This window comes from Pseudorca crassidens, chromosome 15 (assembly GCF_039906515.1).
Source record: "Pseudorca crassidens isolate mPseCra1 chromosome 15, mPseCra1.hap1, whole genome shotgun sequence".
Classification (NCBI taxonomy): domain Eukaryota; kingdom Metazoa; phylum Chordata; class Mammalia; order Artiodactyla; family Delphinidae; genus Pseudorca; species Pseudorca crassidens.
In genome coordinates, this window is record NC_090310.1 from 34,889,952 (window position 1) to 34,902,575 (window position 12,624).

The 12,624-nt window shown below is 46.0% G+C and overlaps 1 pseudogene; it reads left to right on the forward strand.

The window, feature by feature from the left end:
• LOC137206547 (ectonucleotide pyrophosphatase/phosphodiesterase family member 7-like) overlaps positions 1-12,592 on the forward strand; it is a 38,559-nt pseudogene extending 25,967 nt beyond the window's left edge.
• The last annotated feature ends 32 nt before the right edge of the window (positions 12,593-12,624 follow it).

A 12,624-nucleotide genomic window follows, 5' to 3' on the forward strand; every position in this document is an offset into this window, starting at 1 on the left:
TGCAAGTTAAAGCAACCATAGAAATTCTACTATCAGAAAGGAAAATGTGTTACCTGTAGAGGTTACAAATAAGATGCTAGAACCCAAAAGCAAAAGCATTTCTGTAACTATTTCCATAAGTTAATCAAGAGTGAGAATAGGATGGGTTTTCCACCCCTAAAAGGAGACATGATTCATGCATTCATTCAACCCACATTTAATCAGCAGTCAGCACTTACTCTGAGCCAGGCCTGTTCTAGGTCCCAGGAAAAGTACGTTCAACAAGATCAGCACAGCCCCTGATTTCCCAGAGCTCACATTCTAGAGGAGAGAACTAGATAGTAAAAAAGTAAGCAAATTAAGGTAATTTCAGGTTGGGGAAAGTGCTTTAGAGAAAATAAAACTGGATCTCAAAATAGGAAATGAATGCTGGAGGGCAGAGGGGACAATATTTCACCTACAGCTATGGATAGCAGAGCTTCTGGAACCTCGCAAAGTACTTAGTATTAAGACTTCTGTCTTAAGTCAAGCTTCCTAAAAGCAGAGCCTGAGGCAGGGATGTGGTGCTCATAATGTATTGAGGGAGAGTTCTCAGGAGATGGGAGTGAGGAAAACTGACAGGGCAGGAGGAGGACCTAAGTGAGACGTGGCCTCAGCTGGAGACCAGCTTCAGCCTGATCTCACGGGGAGCACTGGAACATGAATTGCACCCCCAAGTCATCCCACCCTGAAGCCAGGGAGCTGGCTTTATGTCCTGAAGTCAATCACTGGCCATGAGCTGCTGGGGATAGAGGAGCAGTATAGGATACCTGCCCAGGTGAGGCAGGACTTGGCCACTTGGCAAGGGAATTTTCCAGAACATGGGGGAACTGAGAAACATTAGTAGCCACCCTCACAGAAATGTGTGTGGGTGCAGGCCCAGTAAGGGGATCTTGGTGGGGTACCAACAGCATCCCCTACAACTTCCAAATTTGTTTCCTGCTTCTCTCTCTCAAATGGTACATGGGAAGTTTTGGCATTATGCTTAGTTATACTTTTCTGCCCATTTGTAGACCAGATAGCCACAACCCAGGTGCCACTATCCCACAATTCTTCCCTGTAATTTGTTCTCCATACCAAATTGACACCGTCACACCAGCACCCTCTCTTCGTTCTTTTAAAGCCAATGAACTTTACAGTGTTTTTCATAACATCCAAATCTTGGGTGTCCCAGAAGTATCCCAGAACAGCCCTCAAGTTAATAGCCAAGATGAAGGAAAATACTTGCTCCCCAAATAAGCAGGTCAGTCTTTCATAGAACCAGAAATCTATCCAGCTTATACTATGTGCCCAGTCCTGGTTGAGGAGCTGCTTTACAACAGAAACTATTTAGTGAGATGGGTCCATCTTATTGTTAACTCATTGGTGTGTGTACATAAAATTATTTTCCTAACAATTTTACCAAGCTTTGTCAAAATCTAGCTTTCTGCTGGGGAGCAAATCATTTAATATTTTCATGACTTTGAAATCACTTGTGTTGTTAACACAGCCTCATTTTTGGCCTGAAGACTCAGTTTGGCTCAGAGTAAATCCTTCACCTTGTAACCAAGTCAAAGCTCTGCTCCCCCGCATGCTCCCTACCCTCACCGTAAACCCTCTGGTGGCCCCAGCAGCCTGGGGTGGAAGGAGTATGGTCTACTCCTCTCAGGCCCCCCACACCTCTTTCCCTGGTTTACCCACTGGTGACAAGGAGAGGGAAGAGATGGCAGCTCCTCCCATGATGGCTTGGTGGTAGGCCAGGGCCCTTTTCCTGTTGGCTATAATCTACTGCCCTGTGTAGTTGCCCATGGCCTGACATAGAAGGTGAAGGTCACTGGGCCCCAGTGACAAGGGCTTCAGGGTCAAGCAGCAACCCCAGGACCTGCCCAGGCCTTATAAGACTCAGCTGCATTTCATGGCTGACCCACCCCATTCCTCTGACGTAAGGAATCCCATGCCCCATGCTGCAGCCATTTCTGCCGTGACTGGAGGCTCCAATCTCATCTTCCTTCTGCAGATTCCAACCTTGGGGTCTACAGGCACATTTCAGATCCAGTTTCAGGACCCCTCAGGAGACAGAAACTGGAGGAGATAATCATTGCCCCCTCTTCATCTGACCATGCGGTCTGGCCCATTGCTCTTTGTTCCTCTCCGGGAAACTAAAAGCTGAGCTCATTGAACACTAACTAACATGCTCCACATGCATTTAGTCCTCACAACCACCATACGAGGTAGCATTAACATCCCCGCTTTACAGATGAGGAAACAGAGGTGGAGAGCATCTGAGTGACATGCATCCAAGTGGGAGAGAAAAGATAAACCCAGGCAATCCAGCATCGAGCACACCTTTAACTGCCCTATTGTCTGCCTCTGGGTTGGGCGTCAAGCCCAGTGGCTGAACAGACATCTGCACAGGGAACAAGATGACAGTCTCCCCTTCACACAAACACCCCCAAATTTTATAAACATTATACATGGGAACCAGTTAGGCAGATTCTCCCCTCTCCAACAGCCCCAGAGGAAATCCACAGATCTTATCTCATTGGCTCTGACTGGGACCTGGGCCCAAGGCTGAACCAATTGCTATGGCCAGGGGATGCAGCGTCCTCTGACTGGCCAGGCCAGAGCCACATCCCACCTCTGGAGCCTGATGTGGACCCAACACATCTTGCGTGGAGCAAGAGTAGGGAGGAGAGCTACCAGGGGATGTCAGATGCTCCAAACCAGCAGACAGGGGAGGGGGTGCTGGGCAGGCAATCATAATAGCTGTCCACTGCACACACCGGGGAAGGCTTGTGGTGGCTTCTTAGGTCTAGAGGCAAAGAAAAGAGTGCCTACTATGGCCAAAACACAGTGCCCAATACTTTATCTTAAAGTTACCTGGATTAACCCTCACAAAAATCCCATCAATTTTTTGGCATTTTACAGGTAGGAACACTGAAGCACTAAGAGATTAAACTCACTCACCATTACCAACTTAGAAAGTGCCATTTTTCTTCCATTCTAAGGAACTGTTTTTTTCATTTTGCAGTCCCAAATTGGAACGCATATGCCAGTCACTGGAGTGTCGTGGTTTCATAGGCAGCATTTTTCTTCATAGGAGCACATAACATAACGGCAGTTCTCACAGTTAACGGTGTTTTAGATTCCACGAGATCCTGGTGATGCCAGGAACGAAGCCCAATCCTGTCCGACTCTGAAGCCACATGTTTTCCATACCTTTGGACTGGGGCAGGGATGCTGACACGTTGGACTTTGCACATTATGAGAAAGATAGGAGAAATGTCCCTGATGGACTTTTCTTCTTGCACTTGCAGGGGAGGAAAACAGCGTCATTCCACTATCCCGGGGGAGGCGCCAAGTACAAAGGGGAGGCCGTCCAGCGGTCCCTGGTGGAGCCGTACACTGACCCAGACAGCAATGAGACGGAGTGGAGGGAGAACACGGATACCGTCATGAACTGGTTCAGTAAGGAAGACTTTGACTTCGTGACTCTGTACTACGGAGAGCCAGATAATGTGGGACACCGCTTTGGGCCCGAGACAGAGAACAGGAGGGTGATGACTCAGCAAATAGACAGAACCATCGGGTACCTGTTGGAAGCCATTGAGAGGCACAGCTTGACTGAGCACCTCAACATCATCATCACATCTGACCACGGCATGACCACTGTGAAAAAGAAGCCCAAAGTCACTGAGATCCTCCTGACCAACTACATCAGCTTCAGGGACTTGGTCAAGTTTGATATTGTGGACTATGGCAGCTTTGGGATGCTCCTGCCCAAACCAGGGCAAGAGGAAGCCGTTTACCAAGCGCTGAAAAATGCACACCTTCACCTCAATGTCTACAAGAGGGAGGAATTTCCAGAACGCTTCCATTTTGCCAAACACGAGTGGGTCTTGCCAATCGTGATGTATGCTGACTCTGGTTATAACATCAATGGGGTGAGTAGATTCTAAAATGAATAAATTCCATCTTGAATTTGGAAGGCAGTCACTAGGGAAGGACCGTTCTGAAAAAAATTAAAACATAAGTGCATGCATGATGAGTTGCAACCCACTGTTTTCCAAGTGTTCCCCACCCCCCACCCCACATCCCAGACAACCCATCCTGTCCCACGTTACCATTATGCAATGATAATGACACACATCCCTGACCAAGGTTAAGTGTCCAGAGCTATGTTAAAAATTTAACATGAGTTATTTCATTTTTGTCTTCCCAACAACCCTAAAGATAGGTATTCTTATCTCCCCATTTTAACGAGGAAGAAACTAAAGCTAGAGAGAAGTGATTTGGAATTAGAATTGTAAGGCTGATGTCTGAACCCAAGCCTATGTGTTTGATCATTATGCACAAATCACCAAGAGATTGACCCAAAAAAACACCTTCTGGTTCCCATTTGCATATATCCAGAAATACGCAATCCTGTTCACTTAAAAATTTATACACAGATGCCCACAGCAGCATTATTCATAATAAACAATAGGTGGAAACAACCCAAATGCCCATCAACTAACGAATGTGTAAACAAATTAGGGTCTATCCATACAGTGGAATATTACATAACGATTAAAAGGAAACGAAGTACAATACATGTTATAATTTGAATGAACCTTGAGAACATTATGCTCAGTGAAAGAAGTCAGATGCAAAAGACCACATATTGTATGATTCCATTTAAATGAAATGTCCAGAATACACAAGTCTATAGACACAGGGCATAGACTGGTGTTTGTCTAGGGCCGGGGGAAGTTGGAGGGAATGGGGAGTAATGGCTGAAGGGTACAGGCTTTCTTTTTGGGGGGATGTAAGTGTTCTAAAATTGGTTGTGATGATAGTTTCACAACTGTGAATACACCAGACATCACTGAATTGTATACTTTAAATGGGTATATTGCATTGTTTATGAATTATATCTCAACAAATCCATTATGAAAAAAATAAGGAAGCCTGAAGAAGAAAGTACCAAAATCAATGCTAATTGTGAGACATAAGTGAGGTCTTTTTTTTTTTTTAACTACTAACCAATAATTCATGGCAGAACAAAGTTTAGGTGTTCAAAACATCACGTGACAGAAGACCATCCCAGGTACAGCTTGAAGAATCCTTGTCTAAGGCTATGAACAGGAGTCAAACATTATGTTTACAATCTGTATACTCAGCTTGCTACAAGTCCAGAGAATAACACATATGGGAAAACTCATAAGCTTATTGTTTATTGTTAGTGGAAACATTCACAGTAAAATGCAACACTTTATTGGTATTTTGTAATCCTTCAAGTGGCCTGGAGCTAATAAGGCCTTGCCAAGAACAGATTCCATAGTCACTGGCCTCTTTTTTTTTTTTTTTTTTTTTTTTTACTGGCCTCTTTTTAAACCTGGTTCATGATGTAACAGGTTGAGAGGGATGTTAAGACATTTAATCAAACAGTCATATTCCCAGAGTGACCAACTAGATAGTCTGAGAGACAGGATGCTGTGATCAGTTTAATCTTCCAGAAAACTGACCATTAGACAGAAAATCCTTTGGGCCTCAGTGCCCTCGTTGAATCCACTTCTCAGATTCCCACCCACCTGCCTGCCTTGATGGGCGTGACTCTTCTCACTTCAGGACTGAGGAGCTTGCAAAGCACATGAGGCCATCACTGGGGGGCACTTAACAGTTCTTAACAGGCTGCTCCATGGCCTCAAAGGCCGTTGGACCAGTTTCTTTAGACAGGTGAGGGAGCCTAAGCTGAACAGACAAGAGCTTTCTATACTGAACAAGCCAACTAGGAGACCAACTTTTCAATATACAGAGCATCACATGTCTTACATGCCAGAATATATGTTGGTCCTAAGAAAATATAAACAGTGCTGTGCTGTGACTGATGTTACCTAGTCATTTGAAAAGGAAGACAGACAAAAACCAACCCAGCATTCATTAAACAATTACCTACAGTCCTTACTCCCTCCTCTCTAATCGCCTCCCAGACTCCAAAATGATATAGATAGATAGATGCACTTCTGTGCCTTAAGAAACATACCTGGCTCTAGAACCAGTCTGGGTTCAGATACCTGCTCCAACACTGGCTACTACATGACTCAGGGCAGTTTCCTCAGCTGTAAAATGGGGATGATAATGATAGTGCCCTCACTTTAGAAAGCATTCAGAACAATTCACAGTACACAGTAAGCCCTCTATGTTTAAGCCTATTATAACTGTCAGTATTACTATCTTAATGCTGTTTCTAATGGGTATGTTTTTCTTTATTCTCTTCCTTAAAGATCTTCCATTCCTTCCTCTCTCTGCCACTGCAGACAGCAGTGTCCTTCCTTGTCATTTAAGTTTTCAAAGACTTCCTGGATCCAACAAGCATGACATTAACTAAAGGGCAGTTTTCTTTCAGGGGACTGGAATCTAAAATGGCTCTTTTGTTATTATTTTTTAGCAAATTATATTTCAACAAAGGAGATCATGGCTTTGATAATGTCTACATGGACATGAAGATCATATTCAGAGCTTTTGGGCCAGATCTCAAGAAGAATCACCTGGCTGAGCCTTTTGACAGCATCCACATCTACCCCCTCATGTGGAAGCTCCTGGGGGTTACCCCTGTGCCCCACAGTGGCTCCCTGGCAGTCACCCAGGAAATGCTTATAGACGCTTATGACCAGCAGCCAGGTGTGATAAAAAAGCCACCACTAAGAGATTGGTAGTGTGTCCTGAGACAGAAAAGATTCAAAAGGGGGTTTCCTGAATGCGGGAAAAGTCAAGCAGAATAATCCTGTTTCCTGGCAGCTTCAGTGCCCCCAGCACAAGATTATCATCAGCAGCTCTGAACAGGTAGCAGAAGAAGTAGGAAATCCCTCGCTGTGTTGGTGACATTTTATATAGTGCCTGTGGGGCAAGAAGGAAGGCTCTCCATAGAGGAAGTCAGGCGATAATCCTTCTGAGCCTCAGCAAGCATGCATAGTCTGCGCCCAGATACCCCTTGTGGATTCTGAATAGCCGCCTTCCTTCAGCAACTCTGTGCATGCGGGTGCCTGGAGGAAAGAAAGCTGCTCACAGGGGAAGAACGAAGCCTTAGCACTCTACTCATGGCTAAAAAGAGGGGCAGGGGTTCCTGTAAATGAGGTTGTGAATTCTGAAGACTTCAAAATCCTAAATCTGGGTGATATAAAGGAAGAAAGGAAGCATCTCTGGGAATTCATTTGTTTACAAACACTGGCCAGCTTTTCTTTTGCGGGGAGAGACTTAGAACACTGCCGGATGATTTATCAGATGCTTAGAGCAACCACACTTAATTGAAATGGAGTACAAAGAACAGCTTCCTGCACCCTTTTCCTTTCTTCCAAGCCACTGCCCACAATCTTCTTGTGAATTTACTGGAAGCAGGCTGTTTTGCAGAAAACTAAGTGAATGGATGGCAATTCTCTAAGTTATTGAGAATTTTTTTTTTAAGTTTTAGAGTTTTGCTACAACTCTTTGGCCCCTACCGCCTGTCCCATAGTCCTGGGAGCCTGAGGTAAGGTGTGTTTGACCACCAGTTACTGATAAGCAGGACATCCCACCAACTGATTTTCAGCGAATTGGCTTTTGGCAAAGTGGTCACTAGGCAAATGGGTCATTTGGCGAATAGGTTGTTTAGTAAATCGTCTTTCAACGACTTGCCCTAAGAGATTTCTCTACAGTGAGCACTTCCTTGGGTTAAATGTACATTTTGTTTCCATAATTAATATTCACTAGCACCTCAATGGGAAACTTTCCAGGGACCCAGGAGCAGCCTCTTAATCAGATCATTTAAAACCATCTGATTTTTTATTAACAGGAGCGGACATGCAGAGGGCATCTGCTCTCCAAAATACAGCTATCGGTCTCGGGATTGTCGCAGGAGTTCTTGTGGTTCTCTTTGTTGTTGGTGTGACATTCACGGCCTTTGGTTGGGAAAAAAGTGAATAGTCTCTGCGGGTTTTCTGTGGTTGATCAGTGCACATAGTAATAATCCATTTCAACCACTTACTGAGTGCCTAGGGGTCCAGCACTTTGACAACCCAGTAACCAGGGATATCCTCGTGGGCTTGCATCCTGGACAGTCATACAGGGCCCAGGACTCAGAACAGCCCCCAGCTTGGTCTGATCTCAAAAATCTTGATTTTTTTTAACAAGGGCCCCATTTTCATTTTGCACTGGGCCCCAAAAATTATGTTCCGGTCGCATGCGCTTCCCAGGGCTGCTGTAACAAAATACCACACACTGGGTGGCTTATAACAACAGAAATTTGTTGTTTCACAGAACTGGAGGCTAGAAGTCTGAGATCAAGGTATCCACATGATCCCTCTGAAATCTGTAGCAGAGAATCCTTCCTTGCTTCTCCTAGCTTCTGCTGGTTGCCAGCGATCCTCAGCATTCCTTGGCTTGTAGACACAATCTCTGCCTCCACCGTCACACGGCCAACTTCTCCCTGTGTCTCTGTCTTCACATGGTGTTCTGTCCTCTTATAAGGACACCAGTCATGGGATTTACGGCCCCCTGTATTCCAGTATGACCTCCTCCCATCTTAATAATACCTGCAGAGACCTATTTCCAAATAAGGTCACACTCCTATGTACCCGGGGTCAGGACTTCCAACATATCCTTTTGGGGGAACACAATTCAACCCATAACACTGGTCCTGCCACCAACCAAAGCATTCTGTGGACCTGTTGCACCTCTTTCTACATTTCCAAAGTTATATAAGGAGATTGAGCCTCCCGCAACCCTTATTACACCCAATCCTGACCGTTTCTCTACGTTCAAAGAGCCCCTGACTCAACAGTAAGGGGGCCTCCTGAATACTGTAAACAGCCTAAGGAAAGTCAGAACTTTACTTAACCTTAACTCCATTACAAAGCCCACATTTAACATAATTTATATTTGAACTATAAAATTTTCCTATAAGTTGAAACATGACCTATAAAGGTCTCTACACCCTGAAGCAACATTTTAGAAAGAAATCAGTTGGTCCTTTTCTACAGAAACCATTAGCCATAGGAGGGATAAAGGAAAAACCTCAAGGTACTCATTGAATGGCCAGTCCCACAGCATAATTTCTAAAAGGCAACCATTCCATACAGTTAAAATGCATTAGCTTTTTATCATCATCATTAAAAAAAGCCTCAAATCCAGACGCTGAATCTTTACTATAACATGTGCACGTACACATCTCCTCTGCCACTGACAGGACTAATTGGATATACCCTAATGCTTCTTGAAACATCAACACCACCTGGAATTTTCACTTTTTATGTTAAACAGCAGTCCTAATCTTCACTTACACCTGAACACACCACACCTGTGAGGTCCATGGGACATTACAAATCCCTTCAGTGCCTTGATCCTTCCAAGTTCAGATCTGAGATGTATTACCTTATGATCTTTGTCCCCACACCAAAGCCCGCACACAAAGATAAAGGTATCTTCTGTGTGCAGGTCAGTGGTGTGGCCCACTCAGGGTTCTTCCCCAATCTGCTAGCTATCTATGGCATCAGGAAGGCTGGACCAGCCTAGATTTATTAATATCTTAGTATAACATCATGCAGTATCACTTACTCTGGTGTTAACTGTGCATGTCCTTTTGCTCCTCAGAGGAAAGGCAATTAATAGCTATTATGTGTGTTAATAGAAAGTGTGGTATTTATGAGTTTAACTGACCCATTCCTCTTGGTGTTCACTGTCTCCTGCAGGCAGAAAGCTGATCAAAACAGCACAGGTGAACCAGTATGCCTGACCAAGCTCTGACATCGTTCCTTCAGGACAAGATGCAACCATATCATATGTCAGGTGTTTCTACCCCAGGACGCTGTGACTCAAAGGATTTATGCAATATCTCAGACCCAGAAACCTTTAATTCCGCGTAAAAACACAGCAATAACCACAGTCAGTCCTCTTTATAAATCAAGTGTTGACGGAATAAGACAATTTTTGTGTCAGATGCTGTGCTCACGTGGTTCTGGTGGAAGAAGAACAGATATAAGAGAATAAATGCATTCAATTAGAATTAATTCTCCTCTCTCGTTCTCATAGCTGAGCAGGGCTCAAGTGTTTCTCATCTGAAAGGGGTAATAAGATTTCATCTGTCCTTCTCATCTACCTTGTGCAAACACATTTAACAAATTAGCTCCCAAGACACTTCCAAATGGAGTTTTATGAGAGATTTGTGAAGGTAAATGTATTAGACTTTGAACACAGTTCAAACTCCAGAGGCAGCACCAGTGCCTTTCACTGTTCTGCTTTTCACTCAAGACATAATAAGGTCAAATGAAAGTAAATTTTTTCTTTTCTTCCCATCCCCACCTCTGTACCACTCTTACTCTTCTTCCGGATTCCTTTCCCTGCAAAGTCAAAGCTACTACTCTAAGCCCTCATAGTTCCATGTGCTCACCGGCGCGGTACATATTGCCATTGTACTTCTTTATTTGTTTGTGTGATAATTAGTTCAATACCTACTTCCCTCACGAGACCCTGAACCCCTGGAGAGCAGCAACCACTCGGGTTCTTCTCACTGTTGCATCCTCAGTGCCTGATAGTGCCAGGCACATAGTTGGCGCTTAATAAGTATTTGGTGAACGAAAGACTCTATGGGTTAGAAACAGACCCTAACTGGGGTCTGTTTCTAACCCCAGTCTGGGGCTGGGGGATCAGGGGCTCCTACCTTGTGTTGGAGGACGTCATTGAGAGGTCAATGAAATCGAGGGTGATCATTGTTAAATCCATCACACCTGTAGCCTGCCTTTATCGCTCAAGCTCGCTTTAGTTTTTGCTATAAAAGACTGGCAAGTCCTCTAAGCCTAAACAATAAGACGTAGCCTAAACAATAAGATATAGCCTAAACAGTAAGATGTTTGCCCAACTTGTTTTCCAGAAACTTGGAATCAGCTGTCTCTAGTTCAAGCTGGTTAAGACTGGTTAGGACCACCGACCCTCCAACTGGGCATGCGCGAGTGTCCGTTCGTTGACCTTCTGACGTCAGAGGGCCAAAAACCCCACCCTCAGAACCTGCTAACCATTTTCTGGACAAGCGTCCCATGAAGATGCCTGTAGCTCATTTGCACCTGCGTGAAACGACCATTACCTCACATTTTTCCTATTTACAATCGCCTTACCCCACGCCCTCCACGTCCCAGACTACCCGGCTTCTGTAGCCCATAAATACGCCAGCCCCTCACCCACAGGGAAGCAGGTTTGAGATTTGTTTTCTCGTCTCCTCACGCGGCTACCTTGTGAATAAACCCTTTCTCTGCTGCAAACGTCGGCGCCTCAGAGTTTGGCTTGCTGCGCCTCTGGCAAACGAACCTGTTGGGTAACAAGGTGACCGCCGGTTGACCCTCTGAGCCGGTCCCAGTCAACCAGGGTCTCCTCACCCCACCACGCCCTCAGAAGTACATTCTGCCCCGTTCCCACAACAGAAGCTGTTTCAAGGATGCAGCCTAGGGAATTCCCTGGCAGTCCAGTGGTTAGGGCTTGGCTCTTTCACTGCTGGGCCCTGGGTTCAATCCCTGGTGGGGGAACTAAGATCCTGCATGCCGCACAGCTCGGCCAAAAAGAAAGAAAAAAAATGCAGGCTTGAGAGAGCAATGTTCTGTGGAGATACTGGACTGTGTACTGACTGGACTCCGTTAAGGCTTCGCTATAAACTGTTAAGATTCTGGCAGGAGTGTGTGGAGAGGCAGGACGTCATTGAGAGGTCAATGAAATCGAGGGTGATCATTGTTAAATCCATCACACCTGTAGCCTGCCTTCACCGCTCAAGCTCGCTTTAGTTTTTGCTATAAAAGACTGGCAAGTCCTCTAAGCCCAAACAATAAGACGTAGCCTAAACAATAAGATGTAGCCTAAACAATAAGATGTTTGCCCAAGTTGTTTTCCAGGAACTTGGAATCAGCTGTCTCTAGTTCAAGCTGGTTAAGACTGGTTAGGACCACCAACCCACCGATCTATTCTCCTTGAGGTGCCCACGACATGCCTCGTAAGTTCCCTCACTTATTAAAACTGCCACCTACCAACCTGGAGGGGCCTGCTGCTTTCTTCGGTCTCTCCTTGCCCCCGTGTACGCGGCAGTTTGCCAACCAACACCTTTGCGTCGGTGCCTTTTACCAAGGCGAGAAAAGTCTGCTGAAGTCTGAGCCCACCGGCCCACAGACCTGAGGAGACGCCCGCACCCGAGGCTGAGCTTGAGGGCGCAGTCCCAGAGGGGTTGGGGGAGGGCTAGGATTAAGCCCAAGGGACGACGCGTCTGCCCAGAGGGCTCCTGCCAAAAAAGACCCTCGAGAAGGCTCTGGAAGAGCGAGAATGGTTACCTGGCCCTTGGCCTGACTGGGAGCTCTCGCCGCCCCGCCCAGCGGAACCTGGCGCCAAACCCTGACTCCGCCCCCACCGAAACCCTGGCCACGCCCCTTCCGACCCTGGTCCCGCCTCCCAGGCACCAAATCTGCCCCAGAGCCCGCCTTCAGGGCCCGCCTCCAATTTTCCCAAGTCCCGCCTCCCAGGACCCCTGCAACGCCTCGACCCACCCCCACCCCACCTCCGCAGGCACCTCCGGCTGGCACCGCCTGCTGAACCCCGGCTCCCTACCTAAGCCCCGCCTCCCAGGACCCAAGCGGCGCCTGG